We start from the raw sequence: 19498 nt of genomic DNA, 5'->3' as shown, positions 1-19498 counted from the left end.
TAGCACTCTAATTTCTTGTCATCTTGTTCTCTTCTGTTTTCATGAGATCAGCCTTTATTAAGTTGTCATCTGAAGCACCTTTAACAGGTTACACCCATGAAGAATTTAAATTAGAGGCTTGGAAAGTTTATTTAGGAAATTAACTACCAAGACAGGGGATATAAAAAGCATTGCACTGATGATGAGTTTTGTCAAGTATACACAATTTAAAGTCCCTGTCATGCTGCTTGCTTGGATGCAAATTTCTTGTGGGTTTTTTGTTTTTTTGTTTGTTTTTTTATGTCTGGAGTGCTTACCAAAACAAAATCTAAAATGTCATTATATAGGAGAAGTACTAGGCTGAGGTACTTCTGGGTTCCCTTAAGCAGAACAAGTTTCCTGCTGTTGTAGGGGAACCTGAAATACTGGTAGTGCCCTCTGGTAGCTTTTGCACTACAAGCCTTACATTTTTCTCAAGGCAAAGGAGAGTGATCTCTGATTTGTGGCATGCAGGGACAGAGCTCTTGGCTTTTCTTTGGGCACATTTTTACTTGCTCCTGTCTGATTATGTGGTGGAGTTGGGCAAAACAGGGATACCCAGCATTTATGGTTTTTTATTCTTTGATAGATCTTACCAGATTTTGTAGACTTCAAGGTGAAATTTCTAGAAGCAAAACAGTCTCTTGGCAAAATTGTATGATAGATACCCAGTCTAGGCAGCTTTACAAGAAAAATAAGTCTTAGAGTGTTTTGTTTGGTTGGTTGTTTTTTTTTTCTTCTATGGGGAAAAAAAATTCAACCAGACAAAAATCAGTTTTAATATTAAGCTGAATAGCCAGTATTCCAAATAGGGTTCCTGAAGTGAGTTAAAAACGACAATCCTGATATTTCTATTTAGATTTTTCTTTAGGGAAATCACATTTGGATGAGTTCAAAAGCTGTTTTCATGAGTTTTTGCAATATTCTTCTGCAGCAAAATTTAGCTGTTTTCACCAGGCATCACTGCAAGTTGCCAGGAAAGTGTCAGAATTCCTCTCAGTAAATCAGTTTCTACAAATTTGTCCCAGGTAGAAAAAACATTTGCAAAGAAAATGAGTCTTATGACTAAAGGGAAAAAAAAAGTAACAAATGTAGTGATGGGGAAAGAAAAACGGTGTTCTTGCTAAAGGCTATTTAATTTTATCTTTGTAAATTTTAAAGACTATTATTTATATTCTTGTAGGAAGCTCTCTTGTTTACTGATCTAATCATTGGTAAGAAAAAATGCTTTATGACCTTCAAAATATTTGTGATAGATGAGGATAAAAAGGTTGCTACACTCTATGAAAGATAATTTCTCCCGTGTTCTTGCTGCCTATTTTTCATTTGTAGGTCAGTGAGCTCTCTAGTCTGTGCTTAAATAAGTCTCTCTGGTTGCACCTTGAACCCTAAAAACAATTGTTCAAAATCAGCTCTTCCTTCAAGCCCCAAATGGCACTAGTGAGGCATACACTGCCAGAGTAGACCCCACCTTCCCATGGTGGAAGGAAGGGTCAGAGCTGCCACCCTACGGAGCTTCATCCCTACACTGGCTTCCCAAAGTGGCAACACTAAGGAATATTCTGATTAAATACTAGAGTAATTTAGGTAAGACTTGAAAATAAAATCTGTTTTTTTAACTTATTTTTTTATGAGAGACTGTGCCACGTAGTTCAATTTTAGGACTGTAAACACGTAGTGCTGTTCTGGCACTGGCTCCAGATATATTAGAGTTTTGTTACCAGACTGTACATCTTGCCGGAGGTCTTAAGACTCTGCTGTTAGAATCCTTGGCACTGGAAGGAGAGGAATGCCTGGTACTTCAGTAAACATGTAGACTGTGCTTGAAACATCTCCAAGATCTAGTCTGAGGTTCAAAGCAAATGCTGAATTCTTAATCGATAAAAAAATTGTGATGTTGCATTTGCATCTCTCTCTTTCTTGAATAAAGCACTCTCAGGAGGATTCTTATTTTGGGAAAGATGTTTTGAGAGGTTTAAGAGATACCTTGGCGTAGACAAGAAAAGAATTACAAGGTTAGACGTTGCTTGAAAAGCATGCATTCTATAAGAATGCAATTTAATGACAGAAAAAATGGCTTTTTCTGTTGGGATTTGTTGTATCTATCTCTAACATAACAGACCTGAGTCCCGAGTGTGTTGCAGAACCTCTGCTGCTGGACTGTTTCTGTCAGAATTGATGTTGGGGTTTTCTGCAAACTTATGTGGTAATCTTTCCATTTTCCATTAATGCACGAGCTCAGAGCTTGCAGTTCTAGAGCTAGTCAGGCTTCTTGTCCAGGGACTTAATGAAGGTCACTCAGGATCCATGTCTATAATGCACACTAAAACATGTCACAGATGAGAAGAAATATGTAGACACTTCTGTTCATTTAGAAAAGGATTGTGTCTGCAAGCATAATGCCATTAGTTTTCTTTCTGAGATGTTTTCTAAGTAGAGAAATGTCAAAAGGCAAAACCCTGAGGGAACCATTGTGCTATCATTTCTTTTATATTTAAAGATAGTGTTCAGGAGAAGCAGTACACTTGTTAAAAGGGTAGGTGTTTTAATCTGAAGTGAAAAATGGAAGGCATTCTGTAAAAGACTTGAAAACAAATTCATCACTTCACACATTAGGCTATCTAGAGATGAAATTTTGGCACAGTGTTTGAGGATAAATGGCATGTCTTTTTGATCAAAGTTTTTGGAGATTAGCTGAATATTAAATATGTAAATATACTCGCCTCTAACAGGTATGTAATTGGCAAGAATGATCAAAGTATCCTTTCAAATCTCTAGACAGATACTAAGTATGTATTTTCCTGTGTTCAGAATTTTTTTTTTTTTTTTCCTTTTTACACAAGCCTCTTCATCTGCTTTTCTTTAGGAAAAAAAACAAACATACTGACAAAGAAGACTTCTTTTGAAAAGCTTTAAGAGGAGCATTTGCTTTGACATATTGATCCTTTGGAAGCAGCTGATAGTGGCAAGGCCCACTCCATCACTTAGGAGGCTGACAACCCTGGAAACAGGCTGGCCAAACTGCATTAATCTGATTGTTGCATTGCTTACATCCCTGTGCTAGCAGCTGTTATCATAGTATTAGCCTTCTGTGGTCCTCATGTAACCTCTTGAAACTTATATGGGCTCCATACTCTGAGATTACCTGCCAAATATTTAAAAAAAGAATCATCATCACCTCTCTTTCTTTTCATTTTCCACCTGGGGAGAAAATAGCTTGATTAGTTTGGGTGATGATAGGAAGCTGGAGGAAATCCAATCATGATTTTTCAATCTGAAGGGTTTATTTCCTTTCATTTCATTCATTTTCCATTCAGCTGAAGGTAATGAGGTTATGCAGGTCTGATTTCAAAGGGCACAGTTTTGAAATGATGGGCTTTGCTTAGGTACATTATAGCTTTAAATTGGTGATTTTGATGAAGTTGCATAAACTAGAATATAATGCAGTTTCTTCCATCCCCCCACCCCCCCAAGAGATGTGGTGGCTCAGCAATGAAGACATGCAGTGGTTTGTTTTGTTTGGTTTTTTTTCTCGCTCCCTACTAAAGCATACAAGAACAGATCTGCTGAGTAGGAAGTGCTATTTTTACATAATCACTTTTCAAACCAGAGCCTCACTGTAGACATTTTGAAGACACCAAACTAAGCATTCTAGCAGTCACTTCTCCTCCAGCTGCAAAACTGCATACAAGAAGCTGTAGTGTAGGTCATTTAATAATTTAATAGTCTCTTCTTTATCTATTCTGCTGTCAACTAGCTGTTTACCAATAAGCGTTCTTCACGTTTCTGGGGTTAACCATCCATAAATTCCTTGCTTGCATACAAACAGCTTATGATTTAAAAAAAAAAAATTGAAATCAAGGTGTCTAAAAAATAATGTAAATGTGGTTATTTTGTTCTGAAAATTCTTTTTAATTTACTGGGACTCATTGCTTTAACATCTCAGCATCTAATTTATTTTCATAATCAGCCCTTTGAGACAGAGAAATGTTATTGTTGTCCTCATCATTCAGATGAGAAGTGTTTTGCTTAAAACTGTCCAGGGCCTGCATAAAAGAGAAGGGAGATAAAACCATCTTTCATATTTCAATCTGAATTATTCAAATGCTAATGAAATGGCAAACATGATTAAAGTGCTTGTTTACAAGTTGTTGTAGAGGCATCTCTTCCTTGACCATACAACTTCCATCCTCACTTTTTTTGGACTCCCTCCAGCTGCTCTTTTTATTCTTTGCACCAGTGATAAGGGTAATATTTTCCCCCTTCTGATTTGAGGCTAAATTTCTTTTTTTCCAGGCTTTGCTATAATCTGGGATGACTCTTAGCAATTCCCTTCTATCTGTTATTTTCAAAAAGAAAAAAAAAGTTGCACGAAGGACAAACAAAGCCACCCCAAACACATTCAGAAATCATAGATCAAATAAACATGTAGTAACCATAACAATTCAAAACATTTTTTTAAAACTAACCTTTCTAGCCTTTCTAGGCTAGACAGCCTAATTTTGCAGTTAATTAATTACTGGTTAAGATATGGATGCATCCATAATCCTTCTCTATAATTTCTGCAGAAGTTATTACTTAAAAACTGGCTCACGTCAGGCAGATTAATCCTTTGCACCCCAGCTGGGTTACCCTGTGTTTGTGATAAAAAGCTGACATTATTAAAAAAAAAAAAAGTCAGCAAAACTATTTTGAAAGTTTTCTGCCACCCTTTCTTTCCAACATGAATCAGAAGAGGGTTTTTTCAACTTCCTGAGAGCAGTCTCCTTGACTTCGATAGCTCAAATTTCAGAGCACCTGTGTACATTTTTATAGCACCATAGCGAGGGACTGCTGGGCCCATATCCAGAAATGGGCTTTGAGCCAAGTTCTAGTGACTTAGGGGCTTTGTGGGTAGAAATCAGTGTTCTTAAACTCAAAGCACTTTTTATTTGTGTTAGATACTGTCCTTAGTAACCTTAGAGTTTGAATTAATATTGCCCCGTAGTTTTCAGTTAATATATATTCTGTCAACCAGAACATCTGTTTTTCAGACAAATTAGCCTTTGCTTCCTAGCACAGTCCTTACCGTTCATAGACCAGCCTAGATGATGCTGAAAGTTGAGATCATTTTAGGCTTAGCTGGACAAGGACTTCTCTCATCTGTGACCAACAAGGTGTTTTGCTGACTTCTGAAACAACCAGAAGGAAAATGTACAGAAAGTGAGTCATTTGTGTACATGCCTCTGAGCATTTAGCTTTCTCTTGGAAGAGCATTTTTCCTCTGATCCACTGAAGCAGAAAGAAATAATATTTTAATTTTAGGACTGGACTTACATGTAAACATTGTTCCTTGAAATAGTACATTATTATAAGCTGGTAATTGGCTATGCCAGTATTCAAGGAAGCAAACTCACACTGGATGAACAGGCAAGTGAGTGCATCCTATCCTGTAATGATATTCCAAAAATCACTTTGAAAATGACCCAATGGGCTTCTGCTATCCAAGGAATAGATTTAAGTCACTGCACACCCTTGCTTTGTAAACACACAAATAATTATTACATTATGTGTACATTCTGACATCTGAAGTTAGGTACTTATCTACAAACCCGAAAAGCTGGATGCTTTGTATAATGTAAAGATCATTGCCTGCTATATTCTTTACATCCTTGTGTAAAAATATGTGCTGAAGAAAATACTTTTCATTCTTATTATTTGATAACTTACATTTTAGATTTTTTTATTTTTTACATAACAGAGCAATCAATGACCTCAATTATAATTCAGTATTTTTGTAAAAAATATTTTACATAGTTTATTCAGTAATATTTCATTTAACTGCATTTCAGAAATTTAGATGATTTCAAACTTTATCTGATAGATAAAATAAAAAAAAATAATTGTTTAAATTGTTTATTGACATTTATTTTTTAAAGAATATTTTAGAAAATTGCTAGTATGCTACACTGAAGAAATAGCTATAAGAGTATCTGGTAATACATAAAACATATAATTATTCATTGATACATTAGTATGTGAACTCTCCTGTTGTATTGCTTTCCCTGAAGGCCCTATTTTTACCTGAATAACAGAAAAGCAATAATATTACTGAGTAGCAAGACATTACTTGGTAAAAAAGAGTTTGTGAGATACAAAACTAAGTTATCTCGAGATGGGCAATAAAGTTGTTTTCATGTGTGAAACTAAGGGATCGTGACAAGTGCTGCTAAAATTATCAGGCTTTGAAAAAAAATGCAAACATTATGCCAATTGCAATGAAAAGCTGCACAGAACTATGAGGAATGCTGTTTTCTTTGTCTTTTCCTCAGTCATTTTCTTTTAGTTTTAGTGACAGCATTCATTTTGCTTGATTTATAGAAAATTAGAATTTATAAGTATCAATTTAGAGACCGTCTACATTTTAAGTTCTTTGAGATGAAAAAATGATCAAAATCCTTATACAGGATTGCAGACTTGTAAAATGAAAGCATATTTTTCTAATAAAATTTTTAAAGGACAAATGTACTTCCAGCTGTGCCATACTTCTGTAGCTAATAATATGCAAAGGGCTGGCTCCTCAGCTGATATAATTCTGTATTACTTGACACTAGTAAGGCAAAATCTACATAAACACATGGCTCACTAAAAAAAGCCTGCAATGTGTTAGCTAAGCATTAGGAGAAATTAAACAACAAATCAACATGCTCTAAAGTTTTTCCTCATATTAATTTGTTGTGATGGGAAAATATGTCTTCAGTTCTAATAGCTTTATTTTCCATCTTTGTTTACAAGTGAGAACGAATTAATTTCCTATTTTTCCCAGTAAAGGAGCTACTGGAATGAAAGAGCAGTTGAGAAGTACCTGATAGATTCTGCACTTGGGACAATTAATTTTGTAGTACGGTTTTGATTAGTAATATGGAATGCCCAGCATCCTAAAAAGATTAGAGGAATTATTTTCCCTTGCTTTCGAATTGTTTACCAATCTGCGGTTTATTGAGGCATGGAATGCCCTCTGGTGGCGCACAGGCTTTATGGCAAGTTAAAGTACTGGATAAATGGGAATTAACAGCTGAGTGTGCAGCGTCTCTTCCGCTCCGATTTTTAGCTCAGTGACAGAGCCTTCCTAGTGATCTGCAGTTGTGGTAACTTCTGGCAAGTGGCGGAGGTTAGTACTGAGAATTTATTGAGAGTGCCTCAAAGAGCTACAAAGTTCCTGCACCCCTGCTGTGAGCAAGTGCCACTGCCCTTGGAATAGGTGAGAATCCTGCCAGTGCTGAAGCAGAGTTAAAGTCAGATTGTACTCTGATTGCTCCACCACAGGACTAAAAATAAAACACGCATCTTACTCAGAATTTAGTCTTGTGTATCTTTATTGCACCTGGAGAATTATATATCAAAGAAAACATTTATCTTGGTAATATGCACAGGGGCCTGTCATTAGCATTTTTTCAAAGTTTGTCTCAACCTGGAGCATAGAAGTTGAACAGTTCTGTCGCTGCCAGATATAAGAAATTTTTTTAATTATTTTCCAAACGTTATTAATGCATTATACACTGATACAGTTTCTTAATATCACCTGTTGTGAATCCATATCAGTCTTTTATTAGCACAGTTATTGGGATCAGATGGTGTAAATACTTCTTACCCCAACAGGTAAACACATGGGAAGAAGAGTAATCTAGCTTGTGTTCTTGTGAAGATTTCAATTTTTTTAGGAGATGAAAAGATGATTGAAAAGATAATGAATAGAGAATGGATATAGGCAATCTCTTCCCCTACCCTTCCCCCCTCTTCCCCCTCCCCCCAGTCCTATCTACCTGATACTGTCTTTCTTTGAAAAACTGTAAGTAAAAATAGTAATGGAAAAAGTAAAGGAAAATATATTAAGTGGTAACTGGAAATGAACTTCAAGCTGCAAGTAAAAGTACTTTCTCTTGCTGTTTTATTTCTTCTGTGTTCCAAAAGACAGTAGTTTTTTTTGCTCTTTCTGTCAAAATTATAACGGAGACATCCGTGATAGAAAAACAGATACTTTTTCTTGACCCTGTTGTTAAATAAGGAATTTTTATACAGCTTTATAAATCTACTGGCTTTCTAATGGAGAAGTCACTTTCCTATGGCAAAGACCATCAGCCTTCAAAGTTTTTAACCTTTACACCCAAGGCAAAACACCAAGTATTAGCAAGACATAGAAAGAGGATGAAAAGAGCCCCCAGCATTTATAACTTACATGATTCCAGCAGGAATAAAAGAAGCATGAATGTATGAGGCTTTTTAAAAATCCAGGCATTCTGTTTTGTTCCACTCCATCTGTATTTAAATACTACTGCTGCTGAAAGGTGTTGAGATTATTCAACATAAACTGATCTAGACATTAAAGAAATTTTTGCCTTTGGTTAGATTGCTAGTGACAGTGTTGTGGGTTGCAAAGGGCTGATTGTGAAATCAGGCGAACAACAATAATTCAGAAAGTTCATTTTAACATGACAGAGCTGACTGGAGGCTCATTATAAATACCAGCTCCATATAAAGAAAGGCAGAAGGGAATTGACTGCAGTGTTTTTATTCCTGGAGGTGACAGACACACACACGCAAAGTGAAAATAAACAATGAATAAAATAAAAGCAACTTTTCTTTGTGAAAGGTCAAGCTTGTTTCACTCTAAATTTTGATTTAATATTGTTTAAAAACCCCACAACATTCAGTTTCCTTCAACTTTTACATCCCTTTGACTGAATACCATTCCATCTATTCAGAGAACAATCTTATTTCAGATCACAACTGTTCTGTTACTGTGAAAATCCTGTTCATGTCTTTTAAGATCTCCAAAAAATTCCTGTGAAAGCCCTATTTTGTCATTTAACCTGTGCTGAGAAAACTACAGTCCACTTTTAAGTGCCTGATTGTACTTCCATTTTTAAAAGCCTTAAGGTATCTTTCTGCTAGAGCCATAAATGTAGATAGCTTGCGCCTTATAGCACATCTTCAGGTATTTTAAGGGAGACACAAGCTCAGTCTGACTGCTCTGAGCTGAGTAAACACTGCATATCCCTTAAGGTGAAGACAAGATAGTGTCCAATTCCAGAGCCAACACAAATAAATTCTCACTACATGTTCTCTACGCATGGCACCTGAACAGTTATTCTTCTTATTCAATGCTGGCACAGTAACACTGGATAATGCTTTCTTCCTCCTGAAAGCCTTCAGTGATTTTCTAAATGTATAATCATCAAGTAAAAAATGTACTGAAAGATCCATCTAGCACATTCCCAAGTCATTAACTCTGTTTTTTTGTGGGGATGACGACAGGAGGATCTAGAACTTCCTACCTGAAAAGTGCAAAACATTTTTTTAAAGAGATGTATTTGAAGGTGCTCACTATTACCTACAGCAGGCACGAAGCCCCAGAAATCAAAGGCATGTCTGTCAGAGTTATGTGGATGACATTTGGCATGGCAATTTGAGCAGAATATGAAAACTCAGGAAGCTACTGGGATAGCAGAACAGTGACAGATTGATGGTATGGTAAATCCCTTAGTCAAAGGCGATCCTAATAAGCCCTGAAGAGACTAACTCAGAAAAGGTTAGGGGAAACAGAAACCCATGGCACACATTAAAGTTCAAATGAGTAATTGTCATGTGGATTCTATTTTGTAGCTTACCAGCTTCTCGGGTTTGGAGCAGAGCATTTATTTTTTGAAAAAGCTGGTTGCATTTATAGGGCATTCTGTCCCTGGATAATTTTATTGACAACAGGTATGCAGCTAAATCTGCAGTTTCTCAGACAGTACTGTATTGATTACCTTTCACCTTATACTGTATACTCCTTAAAGATCGAATCACCTAGAGTACATTAAGGAGCAAACCAGTTTTTAATTGAGTGCCTTTTTATTATACTAGGTAGTTTGGATTAGTGGCACATCAGTGTCTGGAGTGTGTTCACAGCTTCCTCCATTACTGTGCTTCTATAATAACTAGAGGAAGGGAAGCTGAGGCCTTAAAAAAACTAAAAAAGGAAATCAGTTTAGATAGCTACAGAGAGCTTCACTGACTAAAATATGATTAACTTAATGGAGTGAGGTCAGACACTAGTACAATAGATATTTGTTTAAAACTAAACAGTATGCAAATCAAATCTGTGAAACAAAGAGAAACAAAGTGCAAGTTTCCCTGGACAAGAACAAAGTATGATGTGAACCAAGAGAATTACAGGTAAATGCAAAAAAAAATATAAATAAATAAAAGAAAAAAAAAAAGGGGGGAAAATGCTCACAAATAAAAATCAGATTTAGCTTAAAACAGATTAACATCAAGCAGGCCAAAAGTGATATGAAAGGAAAAATAGAGCTATATATGATGCTCTGTATGGTGAGTTGTACTTTAATCACAAAATCTAAAGTGTAGGAAGACAATATTCCTGTCAACAATTGATTATTTTTATTGCTTCCCAAGTCCTACCCTTTGCCCCAGCCATGTTTGTTTTCTCTTCTTTATCTAGTTTTCCTGACCTATCTCATCTCATATTCTGTGGGAAGCAATGACCATTGCTTTCAGGGCTCTCAGTTCATCCCAAGAGGAGAGAAGGCACAAGAATTGCCAATACCTCAATCAAGGTATTGATCTGCAGGGGGATGTGTTTTGGCCAGGGTTAAACTTTCCGTTTATGCAGCATCCTCAGACCAATGCTATACTCATGTGACACCTTGTCTACTCAGGAGCTCAATAAAGCTGCAATAAGTGTTCTCAGTCTCAGGGCTGATGTTTCTCCTTCAGCTACTAACTGTGCTAGGTCCCAGCAGGTGACAGAATGGAGGAGGAAGATGAATCACTTGGATTCTGCTGCCATGGACTGACTTATCTCTGACTTAACTGTGAAACAACTGATGTGTCCTCCCAGAGATGTAGCCAGCAGCCCCCGCTCCAGGGTACATCCTAACAAGAGACCTCTGCCTCCTCCACCTCCTGTGAGCATCAGCTTTGTCAATGTGCATTGCAGCGCTCCCCCAGCTGATTATTGGTAAAATGATTGAGGACGCATCAATCCCCAAAGAATTTGCTAATGCTGTTCATCATGTTGCAAATTATTTTTAGCCTCTCTTAGTTACTTCTGGGCAGACCAATCACAAAAGCAGAACTGCAAAACTTACTGTTCTACTTGTGCTTATTTATTGTTTCTCATCTGCTTGGCTCTGTGTAAACAGCACATGCTGATGAACATATGGCTCAGGCTGAGTGAGACTAGAAGGTGGAAGAACACCCCAGCAGAGCAAAATGCTTCCTCCTCTGGAATCATCACAGAATCATAGAATGGTTTGGGTTAGAAGGGACCTTAAATATCTACTTCCAACTCTCCCGCCACCTTCCAATAGACCAGGTTGCTCCCAACCCTATCCAGTCCTGGACACTTTCAGAGATGGGACATCAGCAGGTTCTCTGGGCAACTTGTTCCAGTGCCTTACCACCCTCACAGTAGAGAATTTCTTCCTGATATCTCACCTAAACCTACTTTCAGTTTAAACCTGTTGTTCCTTCTCCTGTCACTCCATTGTCCTTGTAAGAAGTGCCTATCCAGTTTTCTTGCATAGTCCCTGTAGGTACTGAAAGGCCACAACCATCTCTCTGGATCTCATTGAGCCTCCAAATAAAAAAATTACTGACTAATTTACTAATAGTCAAAAAAACTTTTATTTCAAATTACTCATTTTTGTTTGTTTGTTTTGTTAGAAAGGAAAAGTTAACAAGTAGTATAGATGATAGACTAGGGCTCCTACCTGGCAGCATTTTTTAGCCTATGCACAGGCTGGCTGACTGGCTCCAAAATTATATTTTGGTATCTTCCATCCTGTACAAGCTGCCCCTGGTACCCAGCAGTCCAAATTGTTCTATCTTGTATTGGCTTGGAAGTTGTGCCCTGACACCCCTCTGCTCCAGTCATGCTATGTACAAGGCATCAGTGAACACCCATCCTGGGACCCTGACTAAAATACAAAACTCACACTGATATTTTTTCAGCCAGATCAGCAGGCTGGAGATACTAACTTCATTACAAGACCACTAGGTGGCAATTTAGTAGTCCTGTTTTAGATGTTTAATATATTTGATTTCTGTGTTGCTTTAGATACAAACTTGATGAATGGCAAATTGAACAGCATTCTGGAAAACCTGTACTGGTTGTTCCTGCCAAATATATCAAAGTCTTTCTGCTTATCACACCTCTCCCAGAGATTCATTTAATTCAGTGAATGCCTCTGAGCACACAGTGAACACCTCTGGCCAGGTGGCAGGAAAGTTAATTGATTATCAAGAAAACATAGGAGTTCTTCTAGATCTTTAATAAGGAGTCATAGCTATATGTGCCATGAGATTGACCCTGTCCACAGCCACAGATATAGGACCGTGACATAACTATCTGCATACACTGAAGGTGAATTTCTGTGGCAGCACACCAGAGTCAACAGGAGAGCTACTGTGGCCTTTGTATCTGCCAAATGTGTTTGCATTGATCCCACAATCCCCTCGCCTCAATAACTGTAGATCAGAAAGGTGGTATAAACCATTTTTCTAGAAATTCAAAGTTCTTTTCCTAATAAACAACTTTTGTATGGTTGTCTGAGAGAACTAGATTGCTGCAAAAAGCATTTCAGGTCTGGAAGATTTAAGACTGCCATCTAAACAGAGAGAGGACGTGAACAACTCAAGTATATGTGTATGTGAGCTTGTACAGTTATTTTCATTGCAAATACTATATAATTGATAGAAATTGATGTGATACCACAAGGTATATACCAAAACACATACAAAAGGTACATACAAGAGAAGTGTTTTGGTTGCATACCTTTTCACTTTGGGATAATTTGGGATTTTTTGTCCCTTTGTTCAGTGTTGATAGTCTTTATGAATTTTACTTAGCAGTGAAGTGATGCTGAAATAACTGATCCCAGAATTTTTGTGAAAACTATTTATAGTAGCGCCCACGGTTAATGATTCAATAAGGAGGCTTACAAAGTATTTTTTTCCCAGTGATCTCAAGTGACACATACTAAAAGTGGTGAGCTTTTGATGCACTGACATTTGTTCCTGGGGAAAAAAAAAAGAGCAATAGCATATTATAAAATTTCAGCCTTCAGATGCTAAAAATAGGAGGAAATGGAAAAAAAGAATTGCTTGAAGTCAGAAACAAACGTAACAATATGTAGCGCTTCTGTAGCTTCAAAGCAGGCTGACTCAGAAGCTAATGTTTTGGTGGAAAAGGTCAAGAAGAGAATGGTTTATCATTCTCAGTTATCTTAATATTAAGTGACTCTTATGTTTCCCATTATTGAGCTGCTACCTGGTGAAAAAAAATTCAACCAGTCTGTTAATATCAGAAAATATTTCAAATGAGTGCAGCTTAAAGTTCCAGGGTGTGGGGAGGAGGGGCAGAAGAGATAACATTGCTGAAATTTTAAAAAAAGGTTTTGCAAAGAGTGCTTCAATCCAGACAAAAAATAGAACAAAGGATGCTCCTAGATAACACAGTATGAGGAACCAGACTGACCAATAAATAACTACATTAATAATAGTAATAACTACATTAATAATAGTAAGATTGATACCAGTTCAGAATTTCTTTTTTCCTATGTTTCCTTTCAACTGTGGTTTTCTTTTGTAAAGGATCTGAGAAGGGGTTTTTCACTTAAGGTAGGAATATTTTAGCATTAAAGAGAGTCAGCTGAAATGGGGGCAGGGTGGGAGGAAGAGGAGGTAGCTGTTTCCAAACTTGCTAGGAGAAAGGAAAACTTACTTCTTTTATGAACAGCTTGGAAACTGCACTAATTTTTATCAGTAATGAATATGAAAAATAGGAAAAAAAATCCCAGGATTTATTGGAGTAAGAGGGTTTGAGCACCTCATCAATATATAAATATCTGAAAGGAAGGTGACAAGAGGATGGGGCCAGACTCTTCTCAATGATGCCAAGCAATAGGACAAGAGGCAATGGGCAGAAACCGATGTTCAGAAATTTCCACCTGAATATGAGGTAGAAATTCTTTACTGTGAGAGTGACCATTCAATGAAACAGATTGCCAGAGAGGTTGTGAGTCTCCCTCACCAGACATACACAAGAACCATGTGCACACAATCCTGTGCCAACGTGCTCTAGAATGAGCCTGCTTGAGCAGGGAGGTTGGACCTGATGACCCACTGTGGTCCCTTTCAACTTGACCCATTCTCTGATTCTGTGAATCCATTAGAAACTGAAGAAGATATTAGACTTCCCAAGTCATGTGGGTTTTTTGATAGTTCAAGATCTTAAAAGTTCTAAGAGTGATGCTGTTGCTTTTCATGCAGTGACTGATAAACAGCTGCTGGTTTTGTGTTTGCTCCCAGCCCTCAGCCGGTGTTACCTGCTGGAAATCCCAGTACCATCAGCTGAAGGACGGAGTTTATCAAAAGGTACTGAGGTACACAAACATGCTGTGATATGTTTAGATCTTTTTATGTTGGCATTTTTCTACCAGGATTCTTTCCCTATGCTTCGCGCATGGGTGTTGGATGCTGTTACAAATCGCATCCCACCCCTCCCTCCTTCATCCCCATCTCACATCTCCCACAGTGCTTCTTGCAGTCTAGCAAGGAGAGAGCATCTCCAAGGATTGTCCTATGAGGAAAGGCTGAGAGGTTCAGGGTTCTTCAGCCTGGAGAAGAGAAAGCTCTGGCAGACTTAGAGCAGCCTTCCAGTGCCTGCAGGGGCCCTGTAAGAAATCTGGAGAAGGAATTTTTACAAGGTCTGGTAGTGATAAGAGAAGGGGAAATTAAACTCTAAGAGAGTAGATTTAGATTATGTCTCTGGAAGAAAATCTTTATTGTGAGGATGGCAAGGCACTGGAACAGGTTGTCCAGCTTCTCCCAGAGAAGGTGTGGATGCCCCATCCTTGGGAGTGTTTAGGGCCAGGTTGGATGGGACTCTGAGCAACCTTGGTCTAGTGGAAGGTGTCCCTGCCAATGGCAAGAGGTTGGAACCAGATGATCTTTAAGGTCCCTTCAAAGCCAAACCATTCTAGGATTCTATGATGTTTTATTTAGCAGCAGGTAGAGGGAAACTGATTAGAGCCTACAAAGCTGTCTGGCAAAGACATTCCTTATTTGACACTGCTTCTTCACATTAAGTAGTTGTTAATTACACTGGCAAAGTCTCATATTTGAAAATTTTCTACAAAATCTCAAAGGCACAAGAAGTATTTTTTTCTTGTTTACTTCTCATGTGCAAACTGAGAAACTTCATGTTCAGTCATAAGTAGTAGCAGTAGGAAACTACTTTTTGCATAAAAGTCCTATAAATTCTTTCAGAGAGAATTTTTCTTTCAGAGAATATTCTAAAAATAAACATTTTCTTTAACCTTAAAAAAAAGTATGGACGTTTTATTTTAATTAAATAAGTGGATTTTGATTCCTCTCAGATTCCTATTTCTTTATCAACAATTGAAACAATTTCATAATACTTTCATTTTGAGAAAGTAATAATTTTCCAAACACTCTTTTTTTTCCCTTTAAGCCAAGACAAGTTAATGTATGTGGGCATTTCAACACGTACATCTTTAAACCACACTTTTTTCCCCCCCCCACCCTGAGATTACTGTCTTACTTCTTGCCTGTATTAATTTTCTCCTTTAAATAAAAAACAAATAACCAACCAATAACCTCTTCCATTCCAGATCTGAAACTCATAAAAAAAAAAAAAATATCAGATGCACTGTTATCTAAATAACATACTTAAAATCTGAACTATGAATAGAAATTAAAGGCTATGGAGTAATTTTTTCCTCATTTTTGTGAATTATACCAGTTGTCTTCCTACTTTATGGCTGTCTTTTATCTTCCAGCAGTGACACCCCCATCTGACTTATGATCTCTCCACAGGAAGTCATTGAGTGACACAATAGAGTTAATGAATTGGTCTTTCACCTCCAAAAACCTGATCTAAATGCTAGCCTGAAATAATGAGCATGATGGAGTTCAGTAATGTCAGCAGAGTATTAACTTCTGTTTAAAGGAAGAATGAGCACTGGCAGGAAAATGGATTTTAAGAGAGATTTGGAGCAATTGCACCTGCATGCATTATGGCAACTCCAGCCTTCCTTCATTAGAGTCATATTCACATTATCCCTTTGCTATTTGAATAGAATTTGGCAGAGGTTTGTCTGCAGAGTGTATCATTTATCAGGGATCTTTCTAGATATTTAAGTTCCCTACCATTCTAATATCTGAGCACTACACCTTCAGTAGCTGGTGGTTCAATGTCATAATACACCTATACAGAGAATCAGAGAGGAACGCTTAACCAGTCAAGGGTAATATATTTTATCACAGACATACATAATGACAAAGTATTCCACTGAAAACAAACCACAAAACACTACCAATCTAGGAAGTGCTGGGTTAACTGCAGAAGTCAGCAGGACTCATTCAGGACTAGCAGTGTTTATCTTTCCACTGCAGAAAGGCCAAATACAGCATACTTCACTGAGGATCACTGCTGTAGGTGGATTATTTGGATGTTCTGGAGGCCTTCAGAGGTAACTCTACAGAGCGTCTACAGAGGTAATACCTTTGCTCATTTTTGGAGTCACTCCCTAGCTGCAGCTACATCAAGAAGTCAAACAGAAAAAGAAAATCCCAAGCAGCAAACCCCCAAAATTCACCACCAGCAAAAATAAGTCCAAAACAAGTAAAATCTCAACACAACAGGAACAGCAGCAGCTCTCCCTCCCCCACATTTATCCTCACTGAATTTCATACCCTGTGTATGTCCTGTGTCTTTGGGAGAAGATGGTGATATTCCTGTCTGCTCTTCAAAACTATAAGGGAGAACAAGTTGCTCAGACTAGCTGTGCTGTTGCCCTGATTTATTTCCCTCACACAACACAATTCAAGCTTTTACCTCAAAAAACCAATAGTAACAACAAAACTGAAACTAACCAACCAAACCCCAACCTAATCCAGACCAAACCAAAAAAAACCCACAAATCACGTATTTTCAGACTAACCACTGAAATTTTTCAAGGCACTGAAACCCTGAAAAAACAAAGGAAGCAAGGATTTTAGAATAGTGACATAATTGGTAGCATAGTGTACACAGAAAACACCATCTTTACCTCTTAGCCGAATAAGCTTTACTTTTTCCTGAGTGGCAGCAGCATCTGAGTATCTTGTACCCTGCACTGTTATTGGCTTGTCACACTCTTACACAGACTGACATTTATGCACTCACCAGTTTTGTATTTCTCTGACTTCAGGCTTTCAGCCTCAGCAAAATATATCTCTTACAGTAGGCAGACTGTAAACAGTTTACAGGCTGCTATTCTGTTAACTTAAACATTACCATCTCTCTTACTTTCTTCTTGGTTTTACCATTGGTTTGGGTTGTTTGTTTATTTTTTCTTCACAACCTTTGATTCACCCCTAATTACAGTCCATAAACAGCTTTAATATTGCTTTGTTCTCCTCTTGTGCTCTCCTGCCTTCCCCTCCACAGCTGCCTGCAATTCCCACCAAAAGGCTGGTTCAGACCCTCACTGTGCACGTGTTTGTATCCCAGTTTATCTAAGCCCAGACTATGCCTGTCTCTGATCAAAGGTTAATTTTAATCTTAAACAGATGTTTGTCCCTGGAGTTTACATAGTTTATAAATTTAGAAGACAAATGTTCTCTTGGCTGTTGTTATTCAATATTAAACAAGCCAAATTCTCTTTGGGTATGACCAACAGGGAGCAGGCAGTGGTGTTTGTGCTCAGGCAGTGCCAGGGGCCAGCTGAACCACCACAAACTTGCGCCTGAAGCCAGGCAGGTTCATGTGTGTGGATACCTGCTCAGTGCTACACTTACGGTATTTAGTCTTGCCCCTCAGGGCTTGTTTCAGCAGCAAGGATCAGCCCACATCCAACAGGTATATTATTTTCAGCCCTGGATAGTTTTGCTTTGGTCATAATACAGGTGGGGAAAATGCAGCAAGATGTGTGAAGCAGGACCTCAGTCTCTTCTCAGACATGGTCCCCAGTCACACAGTTTAAAAAGAAGTTTTCTCAAACATAGCTGTTAAACATAAACAGATGTGCTCTCTTCTATTCATGGAACATTGTTCTTAAGACAATATCCTTACACCTGGGAAGGCTGAGCTGGTTTCCAATAGGTTTGAAAGTTTTATTTGAGTTTGTTTCTTTTGTTGGAGGCCCAGAGCTGTAGGGCTTGGTGTAGATAACTTGCCCTGGTGTATGACCTAGAGCTTGTTCCAGGTGGCATGAACAGAGCACTCAGCAGGGCACTGATGTATCAAACACTGAGTAGGCACCCCTGAAATGCTGAATGAGGCACACAGGAAATGTCCTGAGCACCAGGGACTTGATGTCATGTGTGGGACATGCAGGCATGCAAGCTTCAACACCTGCAGAGCCTGACATGAGCACAGCCCAGGAATCACTGCTTTAGAGTGCACGTGTCTGGGGGAGAGGAGGACTGTAATTATGCTTGGAAAGGAGTTATCTTCTGCTTTTTCTGCCTGCCTATTCACTCCATTTGTTCTTTGCTCTAGCTGAGAAGGAATTTCTTAGATGTACCAGTGCAAACTGTCATGGCACATTTGCTCAACTACATGAAGCTTTGTTGTAATTTTGTATTATTTTGCATGTCTTTTTGAATTTTTTGTTTGTTTGTTTTGGTTTTTTTTAGATGCATTATGGTAAGATTTAGAGGACTTTTAGGATATATGGGGAGTATATCGGTATGTCACAAGTTTGTCAGTTAATTTCTTTCAAAAGTGTGTGGCAAGTCAGTGGAAAGAAAGTCTCCTTGCCCTGTCCTTCACACAGTAGGTCCTTCCTCTGCTTTCTGGAGTTGCCACCTTCCCCATAAATTCATGGATATGATCATAGAAGGGCAAAGTCACAAGGGAAGGACAGGGAAGACAGAAGAATGAATAGAAGATCCAGCAAGGAAATAGCACAAAAAACAGGCATGGGTGGCTCCCAAAGAGAACAACATCAAAATCATAGCCAAAACAGGAGATGAGCTAAAAAGTCACCCTTCCCTTAGGTTTTGAAGAGGGCAATGTGGGCACTGGGAAAGTCACTGAGTTGTGAGTTTGAAACCCAGACTGGATGTGAAGGCTGCCTCTGCTGTGATACTTGGGACTGGAACACCCTCAAATTATCTTCTGTCTTCCCTTTTAGTTTTGAATTTCCTAAGATTTAAAAGTATGCTTTTCTAGCATCTGTTCAGAAATAAACTGGCTTATATATATATAAAACTCCTTTGTTAATCTGAGAGTGGTTACTTCCAAGAAGGAGATTTATACATGTCTACCTTAGGCTGTGGTGTATTCAGGATGAACATCTAAACAGTTCCAAAATATATCTCCAGTACTTCTTGGTGGCAGTAACTGCAGCCTTTCACTGTGCTCCAGAAGGAGGGAACAGGTTCAGGAGCTTCATCCTGCTCCTTGTTTTTCTGAAGTCAGTTG

The 19498-nt window shown here is 38.1% G+C and overlaps 1 long non-coding RNA gene across 3 annotated transcripts in view; it reads left to right on the top strand.

Moving 5' to 3' along the window:
* Positions 1–15394, top strand: part of LOC111924861 (uncharacterized) — a 29325-nt gene extending 13931 nt beyond the window's left edge. For 2 of the 3 annotated variants that reach the window (XR_015286668.1, XR_015286669.1), the window contains exon 6: positions 10800–15394. This is a non-coding gene — a long non-coding RNA (uncharacterized LOC111924861). Of the gene's footprint in view, positions 1–10501; positions 10617–10799 lie in introns of all 3 variants that reach the window. The other variant, XR_015286670.1, reaches the window with a different exon arrangement.
* Positions 15395–19498: the final 4104 nt, after the last annotated feature.

The sequence above is a fragment of the Cyanistes caeruleus genome, chromosome 1 (genome assembly GCF_971803275.1).
Source record: "Cyanistes caeruleus chromosome 1, bCyaCae1.hap1.1, whole genome shotgun sequence".
Lineage (NCBI taxonomy): Eukaryota > Metazoa > Chordata > Aves > Passeriformes > Paridae > Cyanistes > Cyanistes caeruleus.
This window is presented reverse-complemented; position numbering and strand designations above follow the sequence as displayed.